At 32.9% G+C, this 13,353-nt stretch overlaps 1 protein-coding gene across 1 annotated transcript in view; it reads right to left on the bottom strand.

Moving 5' to 3' along the window:
* The window catches only part of LOC135085662 (P protein-like), a 60,272-nt gene extending 58,927 nt beyond the window's left edge, over positions 1-1,345 (bottom strand). Inside the window, exon 1 of the mRNA XM_063980446.1 lies at positions 1,186-1,345. The gene's annotated coding sequence lies outside the window, so the exon portion shown is untranslated. The remainder of the gene's footprint in view (positions 1-1,185) is intronic.
* Positions 1,346-13,353: the final 12,008 nt, after the last annotated feature.

Genomic DNA, 13,353 nt, shown 5'->3' with positions numbered 1-13,353 from the left:
CGATTATGGTCAAATACCTTGTTATGCATAAAAAAATCATTCAGTCATAGGACGTCCACGACGACGTACTATCGCCAACAGTGTTAACTGCCCATTAAAATTCATGTCATCTCGTTCTATCGCAAAGAATCGCCATTTGATTAGAGCGAGAGCAAAAACGGAAATGGATAGTTAACAGTGTGGGCGTGTGTACATAACTACATAGGCTTCCCCCAATGATTTCCACAAAGGCCGTACCTAAAAGCTCAGAGTAGGACGTCCCCACAAGGTGGACCGACGACCTCATAAATGTAGCAGGAAGGCGCTGGATGCAGGCCACTACGAATTTCTAGACTCGAAGTTAAAGGTCCAAGATCAGGAATAAAAATATTCGAAGTTCATTTAAAACCGTTCCGGTTCAGTGTTCCATCGCTTGACTGGAGAGAGGTGAACTCGAACTTTAAAACAATACATACAGCCGAATATAGAATCTACTCCTTTTTTTGAAGTCGGTTAAAAAAACAGACTTTAAAATTCAAATTCAAACCTAGACGAATCCTTTATTGGATTAATACACGAACGATAATTTAAGCCCATAATATGACGTATATATCTTGTTAATAAAGACTCAAAATGCTTGCTTAAGTGAAGCAGCAAATCGAACGCACAGCGTTGAATAGAGCTCTGTGATTGGTTCGTGTGTCACCCTGTGCGTCCCACGTAAGTGTGAGACCTCATAGTAATGTTTGTGAATACGGGCGTCGGACTCTAGTACCAGGGTTCGATTCCTGGAAGGTGCACTTAAAGTGAAAATTAACTTACATCTTGAAAATCTATTAAAGTAATAACGAGTATTAATACGCCTTAAAAGTTATTTAGTTTAAAAAACAATTTAAATAATATTATGTTTTACAGTCTCCCAAAAGGTTTCTAATCGTATGGTAAAAAATATATCGTAGATATTATTCTTGTTAGGAATCATTTACCTAAGTGTTATTTAAGTAGTAAAAAACCCTTCCTCTAAATTACTGTATATTTAGCTCAAATTATGTATAACACAATGATAACTATAATAAGTACTATAAAGTAAATAAATATTTATTATTTTATGTTATACACATGTTAAAAGAATAATATAACATTTTTACCATGAAAAAAATCTCCATAATTTCAACAATTCAACCAAATTACACTTATTTTACTTACTTTTTTAAAATCTGTCCACTTTTGTTATTCAAAACACTGAACTAAACTTTTTTCTAACATCATAAAAACTTTATTAATACAATAATATTATAAATCACGATAAATTAAAAAAATACTAATTCATTTCAATTGAGAAATGAGAGGGTTCTCGCAAACTTTCACCCCTACCTTCTATTCTATGGTAATAAATTTGATACTACCCTTACAGATTAAAAATTGTGTGTCGCTGTCGTCGCGCGGAATTTTCCTGAACTAACGCAACCAAGGTTATTTATAAAAATGAGGCTAATTAACATAAATTGCCGCCTTTTTTCTATCGCTAATTATTGTTTTTAGCGAAATAATATTACGTTCTTTCATAAAATTGTGTTTGGAGACAGATTTCATTGAAAAATTATGAAAAAATCAACGTTTTGAATCTAGCAAGGTTGTATGTAAGAAATCGATACAATCACGAGTTCAATGAAAGAGAAACCTTACAACAATACGATGTAGGATTAACACGTGAGCTATTAGCGAATATACAATAAAATAGTATACTATAATTCACTATACCTACCTCAAAATCTCCTATAAACACTAAAAACACTCTAAATTTAATAATTGGATAAAAATTCCTTTTAGTTTTGAATTAATAACATAAAACACTCACCACTTTTCAAATTATTATAAAAAAATAAAATTTCAAAATATAATCCTGGAGTAGTAACTCCAGGGTCTCCATTTTTGTCTCATTAAAATCTATTTTGGGACCTCTAAATAAAATTTTGATGAAAGGAAAATTCATTCTCTAAAACATCTGTTCAGCGCCATCTTGTAAATATTTATGGAACTATGTCAGAAAAAAAATTTGAGAGACGCCAAAAAGAAAAGTTTCAAGAACTGGCAATATAGATGTCACTGCTACAAGTAAATTATTTTAACGAAAAGTTGTGTTAAAGAGTAATAAACTGAAATTAATATTGATTAAAATGATAAATACCGTTTATTTAACAAATATTCAACACAAATGTGCAAAGTTTTGACGCACAAATTCGTAAAGATTTGTAAGTACAGCGCCATCTATGTTCAAACTACAGACTAATTCGTATTTAGTTGAAACAAGTTCTGAAGTTTGCCGCTAGATGGCTGTATTACATTTTAAAGCAGCTGTGAATCAGCTGAAACATGAAAATGAACTGTAAATTCTACAGATTAAAGATTTTTTTAGATCGACTGCGGATTTCAACCCAGTTTTCCTGTAACTTGCAAGTACATCCCTCTTCCCCTTCCTTTCTTTTTAATTGATTAGAAAGAGATAGATAGCGGTCGAGTACCGATTTTGTTTTTCCCTTTTCCCACCGTTAGGTAGTTGTTGAGATGTTCGCAAAATAGCAAGAATTCTAGAACTTATTCGAAATTGGGGTTTGTGAATGAAAATTACGTAGGAACGTGTGAAATTTTGTGAAAATCGACGTGGTTTCAAAAGTTTTACATCAAAAAGTGTTCAATTGTTGGTGTTATTGATTTTTTTCCAATGTTTTTTGTTTCATCGAATTGAATAACAGTTTATAACAGGTGAGGATTGTTATTCAACAAAGGTGCTAAATAATAAGTTTTTCCTAATACGGAGTATTAATAGGTTCGTATTTTGTAGGAAATAAATTGTATTTGACCTATACAAGAGGAATAAATTTAGGTAGTTATGAGTCATACAAATAATTGTTTTGTTTTTAATATTTGAACTGTTTTATTTATTATTTATTAATGCTTTTGTTTGCCTAAAATTCTTTTAATTTAATAGTTAAGATACTAAAGTATCTCCTGATTTTTAGGGTTCCGTAGTCCTGGCAAGGAACCCTTATTTTTTATTATTATTTTTTTAAATATTTACTTAACTAAAATATTTAAAAAACTATAAGTACTATTATAAGTGTCTTATTTCTTTGTCTGCCTTTATTGTTGAATATAATTTTATTTGTAATATTAAGAATATTTGAGCCACACGTTGGGCGCCAATTTAGATTCAGAAAAAATATTTAATTATTTCTGATGAAGATAGGCGGTTCGAAGTTCGCCGACTAGATAAGATCTTTTAAAGGAAATCTTTTTTTTCAGTGACATCATAATGAAGACCAAGCTTACATCCGTGACGTATCTCGGGTACACCGCCATGGACCGACGGTTTTCCAACGCCATGCTCCCATGGTTGTTAAGGGAAATCCGAGCCACTGGCATTTGGGATAAGGTATGTAAAAAATTAAAATTCGTAAAATTCATTTATTTTTGCAAATAGGCTTTAAAAAAGCGCTTTTACACGTCCCAATATTAACCCTACCACTGCTTCGGGACAACAAATGGGCCAGTGCTGAGAAGAAGCAGCGCAAGAAACTCAGTCACTATTGTCAGCCTCCTTTTCAAGGTTTTACAGTCTTTAAAATATACAAATTATAGTCATAAGTATTAATGCGAGCTAGGCAGTTAAACATTCCAAACATTTTTATCCTTTATATAATCATCAACTTTATAGTAGCCCTTTTTCATTAAGGTGCTTTTGATATGTGCTTTAAATTTATGAATGGGCAATTCTACAACAGTTTGTGGTAATTTATTGAAAAGTTTAATACATTTCCCCATAAATGAATTACCAATCTTGTGCAGTCTGAAATTTGGAACGGCAAGTTTATTTTTGTTTCTTGTATTGAACTTGTGTAAATCACTCTTTCTAGTAAATTGCTCTATATTTTTGCGAACATATAAAAGGTTTTCATAAATGAACTGTGAAGCTACTGTCAGTATATTAATCTCCTTAAAGAATTCTCTCAAGGAAAATCGGGGTCCAAGGTTATAAATGGCCCGCACTGCTCTCTTCTGCAGAACGAACACAGTTTCAATGTCCGCAGCTGAGCCCCACAACAATATGCCGTATGACATTATACTATGAAAATAGCTAAAATAAACTAGCCTTGCCGTTTCAATGTCAGTTAATTGCCTTATCTTTCTCACTGCAAAAGCAGCTGAACTGAGCCTTGCTGACAAGGTTTCAATATGAGGACCCCACTGAAGTTTAGAGTCTAAAGTGATTCCCAAGAATGTTGTGGAACTTATGCTATTTAATGGTTCATTCTTCACCATCAATTGTGTGGGAACCTGCCTCACATTAGGTAAGGTAAATTTAATGCACTTAGTTTTGTTTGCATTTAACAATAAGTTGTTAACAGTAAACCAATGCAAAACCTGTGAGTGTGTCATTTATATCATCAAGGTTTACTTTACCTCTATCAACTTTGAAAATGAGAGATGTGTCATCAGCAAATAACACAATATCACATAGATCTTTTACAAAGTAGGGAAGGTCATTAATATAAATAAGAAATAGCAAAGGTCCCAATATCGATCCCTGCGGCACACCCATGGTAAGAGGTGCTCCAGAAGACTGAGTTCCATTAATACAAACTTTTTGCTTTCTCCCTGTGAGATACGAGTTCAACAGATCAAGTGCCTCATCCGAAACACCATAATGTCGCAATTTTTTTAGTAAGGTTTGGTGGTCTACACAATCAAACGCTTTTGAAAGGTCACAAAAAATACCAACAGCGTCTTTTTTACTCTCCCAAGCATCAAAGACGTGTTTCAGTAGTGCTACTCCAGCGTCAGTAGTACTTCTACCTTTGGTAAAACCAAATTGTTTATTGTGAAGTAATTTGTTGAAAATAAAATGAGAAAGAAGTTGATGAAATATATTTTTCTCGAAAAATTTTGCTAAGTACTGGTAAAATAGAAATCGGCCGAAAATTAGAGGGGTCACATTAATTATCACCAGCCTTAAACAATGGGATTATTTTACTTAATTTCATTAAACTAGGAAAGCAACCTTGATCAATGCATGTGTTAAAAATGAATGCAAGGTGAGGAGCTATGGTGTCAATAATTGTCCCAATAATACTGACAGAGATTCCCCAAAGGTCCTCGGTTTTTTTCATATTCAATTCTCTGAAGGTTTTAATTACTGTATTACAATCTATATGCCTGAACTGGAGTAGAGACTGGCACTCGGTGACATTAGATTTTAAGAGAGACTCTGCAAGAATTGGCGATGAATTTAATGCTTTAGTTGTTTCGGACGCAATGTTTGAGAAGAATGTCTCAAATGTGGTTGCAACATCTGTATCTGAATTTATAACTTCATTCCCGACTTTCAGTGAGAAGGTGTTATCCTTCGATTTATTTTTACATGTTTGTTTATTTATTATGTTCCACGTAGCCTTAGCTTTATTATTAGAACTAGTTATTATTAGAATTTAAAATCATGTCTCGAAGATGATTCGATTTAGCAGCCACACAAACCTTTTTAAATATTTTCGAGTAATTTTTAACGTATTCTATAACATTCGGATCTTGCGTATCAGCTTTAAGTCTATATAATTCATACATTTTATTTCTACTCTTGTGAATGCCGGTTGTAGCCCAGTCGTCAAATTTACATTTTATCGAATTTATTCGGATCTTTTTCTGTGGGAATGTGGTTTTGAACTCATCACTCACTACACTGAATAGATCCTCATACATTCGATCAACATTATTGTCATTTATTATAAGTTTATCAATACTATCACAAATGTTTTTCTTGAATTTGTCAATTCGATTAGTTGTTATTGGCCTACAAACAACATCCACTGTATTAGGGACATGATGGTGTTCAAATGTGGCCAATTGTCCACTATGATCTGAACTAAGGCAATTAATTATTGATTTACTTTGAATATTACAGTTACAAAAAATATTATCTAAGCAAGTAGCTGATGTTGTATTTGCTTGAACTACTTAGTACCACTAGGTGGAACAACGACCCCATAAAGGTAGCAGGAAGGCGCTGGATGCAGGCCGCTACCAACCGGTTATTATGGAAATCATTGTATTGTTATTTAATTATTTTGGTTTCAGTTAAGCATTGCAATAGAAGATGGCTGCTTGAAGGCTTACAATGGAAATTTTGAGCCGGTCATCATCCACAGACTCGTTGACATTGTCAGGTAACTATTTAGTTGCCTAAAAAAAACATTTAGGCCCGATTCGACCAAACTTTTATCCGAGAATAACTCATGGTTTAACTGGCACATTGACAGTTTCAGTATGGGAAATCTGACGATTTATTCTGAGATTATTAGTTATTTGAGTATTTCTAAAAAAAAATGTACATTTTGAAAAAAAAAGTGTGCTTTGAAACAGTTCAAAAGTTTTATATTTATAAATCATCACACAAAAAAAACACACACACAATTTTGAAATATGAATATTAATCTTTAAGATAACGAAGAATTATAGCTATAATCCTACTTATTACCAAATATTTAGATATTTTAAAAATAGTCCTTTTTTACCTTTCATACAAAAACCTGTTTGCCACCCTAGCTTTTTCATGTATTTTCAACCGACTTCAAAAAAGGAGGAGGTTCTCAATTCGACCCGTATGTTTTTTTTTTTTTTTTTTTTTTTTTTTTTTTTCTATGTTTGTTACGCGATAACTCCGCCAATTATGAACCGATTTGAACAAATCTTTTTTCGGCGTATAGGTAATACCTCAAGGGTGGTCCCATTTAAATTAAATAATAAAAAAAACAACCCCCAAGGGTGGAAAATTGGGGATGAACTTTTTTATACGCAATATCTCCGCCGATTATAAACCAATTTGAACGATTATTTTTTTGTTGAATAGGTATTATCAAAAGGGTGGTTTCATGCGAATTTGAAGAAAATATTTCACCCCCAAGGGTGGAAAATTGGGGATGAACTTTTTTATACGCAATATCTCCGCCGATTATGAACCAATTTTTTTTGGTCTCAGTGTACTGCCTACCTTCAGTGGTAACATCAAGGCAATAATTAGTTAACTAAAAAGCAAGAAATAAGTAAAATTTTATAAAAAAAAATAAAACCGACTCCAAAAAACCTGCACTAAAACGTAGAAAAATAATTACTAATTACCTACTTATTTATTAGGACGAATTATTAATATTTATGTAGGTATACCATGATTGATACTTTTGGAGTCGGTGCAGGCAAACTTTACATGTTTCATAATCTTGGCACCGACTCCAGAAGTATCAATCATGGTATACCTACATAAATATTAATAATTCGTCCTAATAAATAAGTAGGTAATTAGTAATTATTTTTCTACGTTTTAGTGCAGGTTTTTTGGAGTCGGTTTTATTGTTTCATAAAATGCGATACGTAACTAAATTATTGTAAATTTCTTTGTATTATCGTTCTACAGTAATCGCAGTTTCTGTATCAAATTGATTTTCTATGGGGTGTCATAATGAATTGGCAATTTAAAGCAAAAAAACAAAATGAGTCGCTCTCATTTACTATTTCGTTATTTACTCTTTAGTTACGATTTATTTCTACTTTCCCATGGTTTCTGAACAATTCCGTATTTATTTTACACGGACAACAATAGCTCCACTCTGAATGGCTGTTGGTCTGACGTCTCCGCCATTACATCTATCGCGAAAATTAGTAAAAACGTGTGTGTTTTGTGGGATTACTTTTTCGTAACAGGCAGTAAAATCAGCGATTTTATACAGGGTGACTGGAACTGAACCCGCCGTAGCTAATACGCGTATAGAGGAGGTCATTTGCTAATTATTGAACCGTACTTTCTATGACTAAAGTTTTATAGTTTAGGAGATATGTCAATTTTTATATTTTTTTAAGATTTTTCCGAAATTTGACCTAAAAACTGCTTAATTTCTTTTTCTCGCATGATTTCAATCTTTTTTATTTTATTTAATACTAATATCTAATAAACCTGTAGTCAAATAAAATAAATTTCAGATCCAGATAATGATTGAATAACTAGTTATGAGCCGCCACAGTTCAACAAAAAGACAAACCACGATAAAAAATTCAAGTTCAAATTCGATTTAAAAAAAAAGTAATGGTGATAATGGATTGCCAATGATCTTAAAAATATCTCTACTTTCTCTTCTTTCCAATGATATATCACACGTAGTAATTAGATATTGAAATTTATTAAAAATTCAAAGTTTATGGAAGAAAATGGAGTAATAATACGAAAATTATCCATACAAAGTTTCTTCCAACATCTCATATTTTCTGCTATATTCCGTTTCATAACTTTTTTGTGTTTTTTGAAAAATGAATTTAAAAATAATAATCACATCATGAAGAAAAGAGTTTAAAAAAATTCAAAATCAACTTTGTGTGGATAATTTCTGTAATATTACTCCATTTTCTTCCATAAACTTTGAATTTTTGACAAATTTCAATATCTAATTACAACGTGTGATATATCATTGGAAAGAAGAGAAGCTAGAGATATTTTTAAGATTATTGGCAATCCATTATCACCATAAAAAATTTTTTCAATCGAATTCGAAGTAGAATTTTTTATCGTGGTTTGTACTTTTGTTAGACTTTGGCGGCTAGTAACTAACTATTCAATAATTATCTGGATCAGAAATTTATTTTATTTTAATAAAGACGTATTCGATATTAATATCAAATAAAAGAAACTGTTGAAATCACGCGAGAAAAAAAATTGAAGCAGTTTTTAGGTCAAATTTCGGAAAAATCTTAAAAAAGTATAAAAGTTGACATATCTCCTAAACTATAAAACTTTAGTCATAGAAAGTACGGTTCAATAATTAGCAAATGACCTCCTCTATACGCGTATTAGCTATGGCGGGTTCAGTTCCAGTCACCCTGTATAGAACGGTAAGTCTTCATTTAACCATTTTTTGTAATACGTGTGGTACGAACATTTAGTAAGCTTTTATATTTGCTGTAACAAATTTTATCAAAATAATACTTGTTTCTAATCTCATTTTGTCTAATATTTCGTTACGTGTTTTACGAATTTCGTTACGTTACGAAAAAGTACAACATAATGCTGAGTGTATACTGTTATTACCTGACTAAGCATAGCAATATTCACTACTTAATTTATTTCAAAAAATATAGAGCGTTAATAACAAAAGGATTGGATACTATCTGCTTTACAGAAGTGCCACCAGCAAAAAATTATCAAATCATTTAGATTACGTTTTTATGTGATTACTTCTTTTGTTTTTTTAGGAATGCCGCCAAAAACCAATTCCGAAAGGCAAAAAGCTTACAGAGAACGACTCAAAATGGATAAACATGATGGAACAAAAATAATTTTATTAAAATAGTATGAATGATTACTCCCTTATTTTATTTCTAACCCCTTAATATTACCCCGTATTTGGGTGCATACTTACAAATATTTCGAATTGAATAAATGAAGAGCATTCACAATATTTCGCCAATGTATAACAAGCCTTATGGCCTTACTATTTCGTTACTACCGTTTCGTTACGTACATTTATTTTGAGAAATACTCATTTACTCTAGTTTGGTCGAATCCACCGTTAATCCGTCAAATTATTCTCGTATTATCAAAAAATATTGGACGCGTATATTTTTATTTGTCAATCAAACAACGTAATTACCTACTTGTTATAATTCGTTAGAGTTTCGAGTGAGGTCACAAAGTGCTACATTTTAAACCACTCCTTGACGTCACGGGCCTCTTTTGTTGAACTTCGGCGCGCTTAGTTTCAAAAACAAAATTCCTGTAAGTGTTACCATAGAGGTCACTCAAAAATTAGAGATTGATGGTGAAAACGGGCATAAGTATTTTCCAATTTAGAGATCCTTTTGCGAAATATTAAACTTTAAAGTGCTCATTTTTGTTCGAGTAGGGTTCCCAATACTTAGGACTTATGACTACAATATTGTCTATCAATACAGGGCCAGCCAAGTGCCAGGGTCTCCAGAGGAGCTGTTTTACATCCTCCTCAATGAGAAGGAGGGCCTTCTTAACTGCTACCTCTTCAGGGCTGCCACCGTTCTTGAGGTAAGATAGTTTATTTCTTACTAGCTGTGCCCGCGACTTTGTACGCGTGAAAACCCATTTTCGCATCATTTTTCATTTTTGCTCTTCTTCTATTACTCGTAGCGTGATGGTATATAGCCTATAGCCTTCCTCGATAAATGGGCTATCTAACACTAAAAGAATTTTTCAAATCGGGCCGGTAGTTCCTGAGATTAGCGCGTGAAAACTGAAACAAACAAACAAACTCTACAGCTTTATAATATTAGTATAGATTTAGTAACGAAACGGCCCAGTTACATATTTTGACTGAGGGGCAGAGTTTGCGAAGTTGTGAGATAACTTTTTAATAGTGAGAGCAACTTCACTTTTCCTACGTGTAAAAAAATATCCGACCGATATAAAAAAGTGACCGACATAATTCAAAATCAAGTGGCAGTGGGCGGGGCACATAGCTGGTAGAGACGATGGCCGTTGGGGCAGAAAAGTTCTCGAGTGGCGACCACGGGCCGGAAGACGTAGCGTGGGCAGGCCTCTTACTAGGTGGACCGACGATCTGGTGAAGGTTGCGGGAAGAATCTGGATGCGGGCAGCGCAGGACCAGTCGTTATGTAAATCCTTTGTCCAGCAGTGGACGTCATTTGGCTGAAACGACCGAAAAAAATATCCAAGTAAAATAGGTAAAGAAAAACACAGAATTTCTTTCGCTCTTATAATATTACTTTATTAAGGAAGTATGGATATAGATTTTGCTTCATCACAAGATGTTTTATAACAACAAATATGACAGATGATGATGGATGAGCCAGCCACGTTATACTTAATTAGTTCTCGAGTTTATCTCTTAAAGATAACTCAAAGAGGTTTACTTAAGAGCTATGTTTTGTGTATGTTTGTTCATGGGAGGTAATCTATGGGACAGTAAAAATAAATATACCCATTATTATAAGATACACCATACAAGAATGCGTGGTAAATTCAGAGAACTGCTCCTGAATCAAATGTACCTACTACTGCTTTTTCTATTTATTTATATTAACCGGCAGACAGTGGTGACTGAGTTTGTTGCGGCGCCGCTTCTTCTCAGCACTTGCCAAATGTTGGTCTCGAAGCGCTGGTAGGGTAAAAAGATTATGAGACATGTAGAGGCTCCTTAAGAGCAAAATGACGATTTGTAAGAACTATTTATTAGTCTAAACAAATAAAGAAATTTTGACTTTGACTTTAAAGAGCTCTCTAAAAAACTGTGACGCAAACATCAAAAATCGGCGATTTTAACTATTAACATAGTATTTATAATGCCTAGATAGATAGTAAGCTCAAGAAAAGTGAAAAAAGTTATTAATAAAAATAATTAATTATTTTTTAAAATTAATATTCACGAGGATGCGAGCGGCGCAGGACCGGTCTTTGTGGAAATCCTTGGGGGAGGCCTTTGTCCAGCAGTGGACGTCTTTCGGCTGAAATGAACGAACAAACGAACGAATAATATTCACACATTTAAAAACTCATGAAACTTTTCTATAGACATGCAAGGCTTTTTCAGTGCATCTAAGTTCTTTAGCTACCTTCGATGTCGAATTTTGGGACAACTTTCTTGAAACAAACACCCGTATTCACAAACGATGCTTGCTTAAATGAAGCAGCAAAACGAACGCACAGCGTTGAATAGAGCTCTGTGATTGGTTCGTGTCACTCTGTACGTCCACGTGCACTGTGAGACCTCATAGTAATGTTTGTGAATACGGGCGAAAGTCTTGCTTAGAGTAGGCGCACACCGTTGATTTTTCGTCGGCCGATAGTTTAGTCGGGCAGTTGATCAGTATGGGCATGTATGGGAGTGCGCACACTACGCCGATTCGATTCGGCCGATTCTTCAACAATTTAAAATCTGTCACAACTTTCGGCCAACTAAAAATCAACGGTGTGCGCCTACTCTTACTTGAAGCAAGACTTTGTTTCAAGCGCATGAGTTGTGATTTTCACAAAATATTAAAACAAAAGAATGTAAAAATATTATGATGACGATTCTTGTTGTTTGTTACAACAATGGCTTGCTTATTTTGAACTTGACCTTCTTAGGGTTCTGTAATGGCATGAAAAATTAATAATTTTAACTTTAAAATAATGTACTGTGAAATTTTTACTGAAAAAAAAAATCTGTCAATCTACATACAAAAAAACACCGGTTATCGTTATAGTTACGGTTAAAGTAAGGAGGTGCGCAGCTCCGCCTTAATAAGTTGGCAAAAGTGACACAATAACTTAACTTTAACCGTAACCATAACTTTCATAGGTGTTTTTGTAAAAAGAATTAAATGAAAAAACCCACCCATTAAGGGGTTATTCCGTATTCGACCCTCGACAACTCAACCCACTCATTATTTTTTCCTTACTCAACCCAATTTTGTTCCTTACTCTACCCACAACAGTTTTTTAATTTTATGTTCCTTATTCACCCCAAAAACATTCCTAGCTCAACCTATTTTAAAACCACTTAAAAAATATAAGATTTTTATGTACGGTCAGAATAAAAATATATTTTTTATAAATTAAGCTCAGTTAACTTTTGTGTTAAGATCGTTCTATTAAATAAAACTGCAGGAATTCTGATACAATAATATATTATAAAAAACGTTTTTCACAAAAGGACACAAATCAAATAATGACTAATTAGAATCTACTATAAATCCACTAAAAATCTACTATAAATCAAACGACTGTGATTTTTTATTAAATCAGTATAACCAAGCGATGGCGTATATTTTTTTCCCTAGACGCTTGCTCATGAATGTACAAATATTTCAAATGTATTATTTGTATTTCATCTTTTTTTTTTTTCAAGCAGTATGAGATGACAAAAGAAAAATAATAAAAGTATTCATGTGGACAGCTAATCCCGCGGTAAAAGTTTTCAGCCTCTTAATTTGTTTATGTATTTACCTTAAAATAAAATAAAATCTTTGATCTATTTTAGTTAATCAACATATTCATATCTATCATTTTTTCATGTAGGTGATGTTTTTTTATTATTTTTATTTAATTATAAATCAATGTAGTACATACTATTATGTATTTATCATTATTAAATTTCTGAAAAAACAGTAAACGTTGTTTTGCTATCCATACTTATTTTTGGCATATTTACTTTGGGTTGAGTAAGGAATGCATTTGGGTAGAATAACGAAATAATGTAATGGGTTGAGCTAGGAATACTAATTTGGGATGAGTGAAGAAATGGGTTGAGTTGTCATGGGTCGAATACGGAATAACCCAAATTAAATTAAGTTATCGGTGACTCTATC

The sequence above is a fragment of the Ostrinia nubilalis genome, chromosome 29 (assembly GCF_963855985.1).
Source record: "Ostrinia nubilalis chromosome 29, ilOstNubi1.1, whole genome shotgun sequence".
NCBI classification, from domain to species: Eukaryota; Metazoa; Arthropoda; class Insecta; order Lepidoptera; family Crambidae; genus Ostrinia; species Ostrinia nubilalis.
Note: the sequence above shows the minus strand (reverse complement) of the source record. Positions and strands in the feature narration are given on the sequence as shown.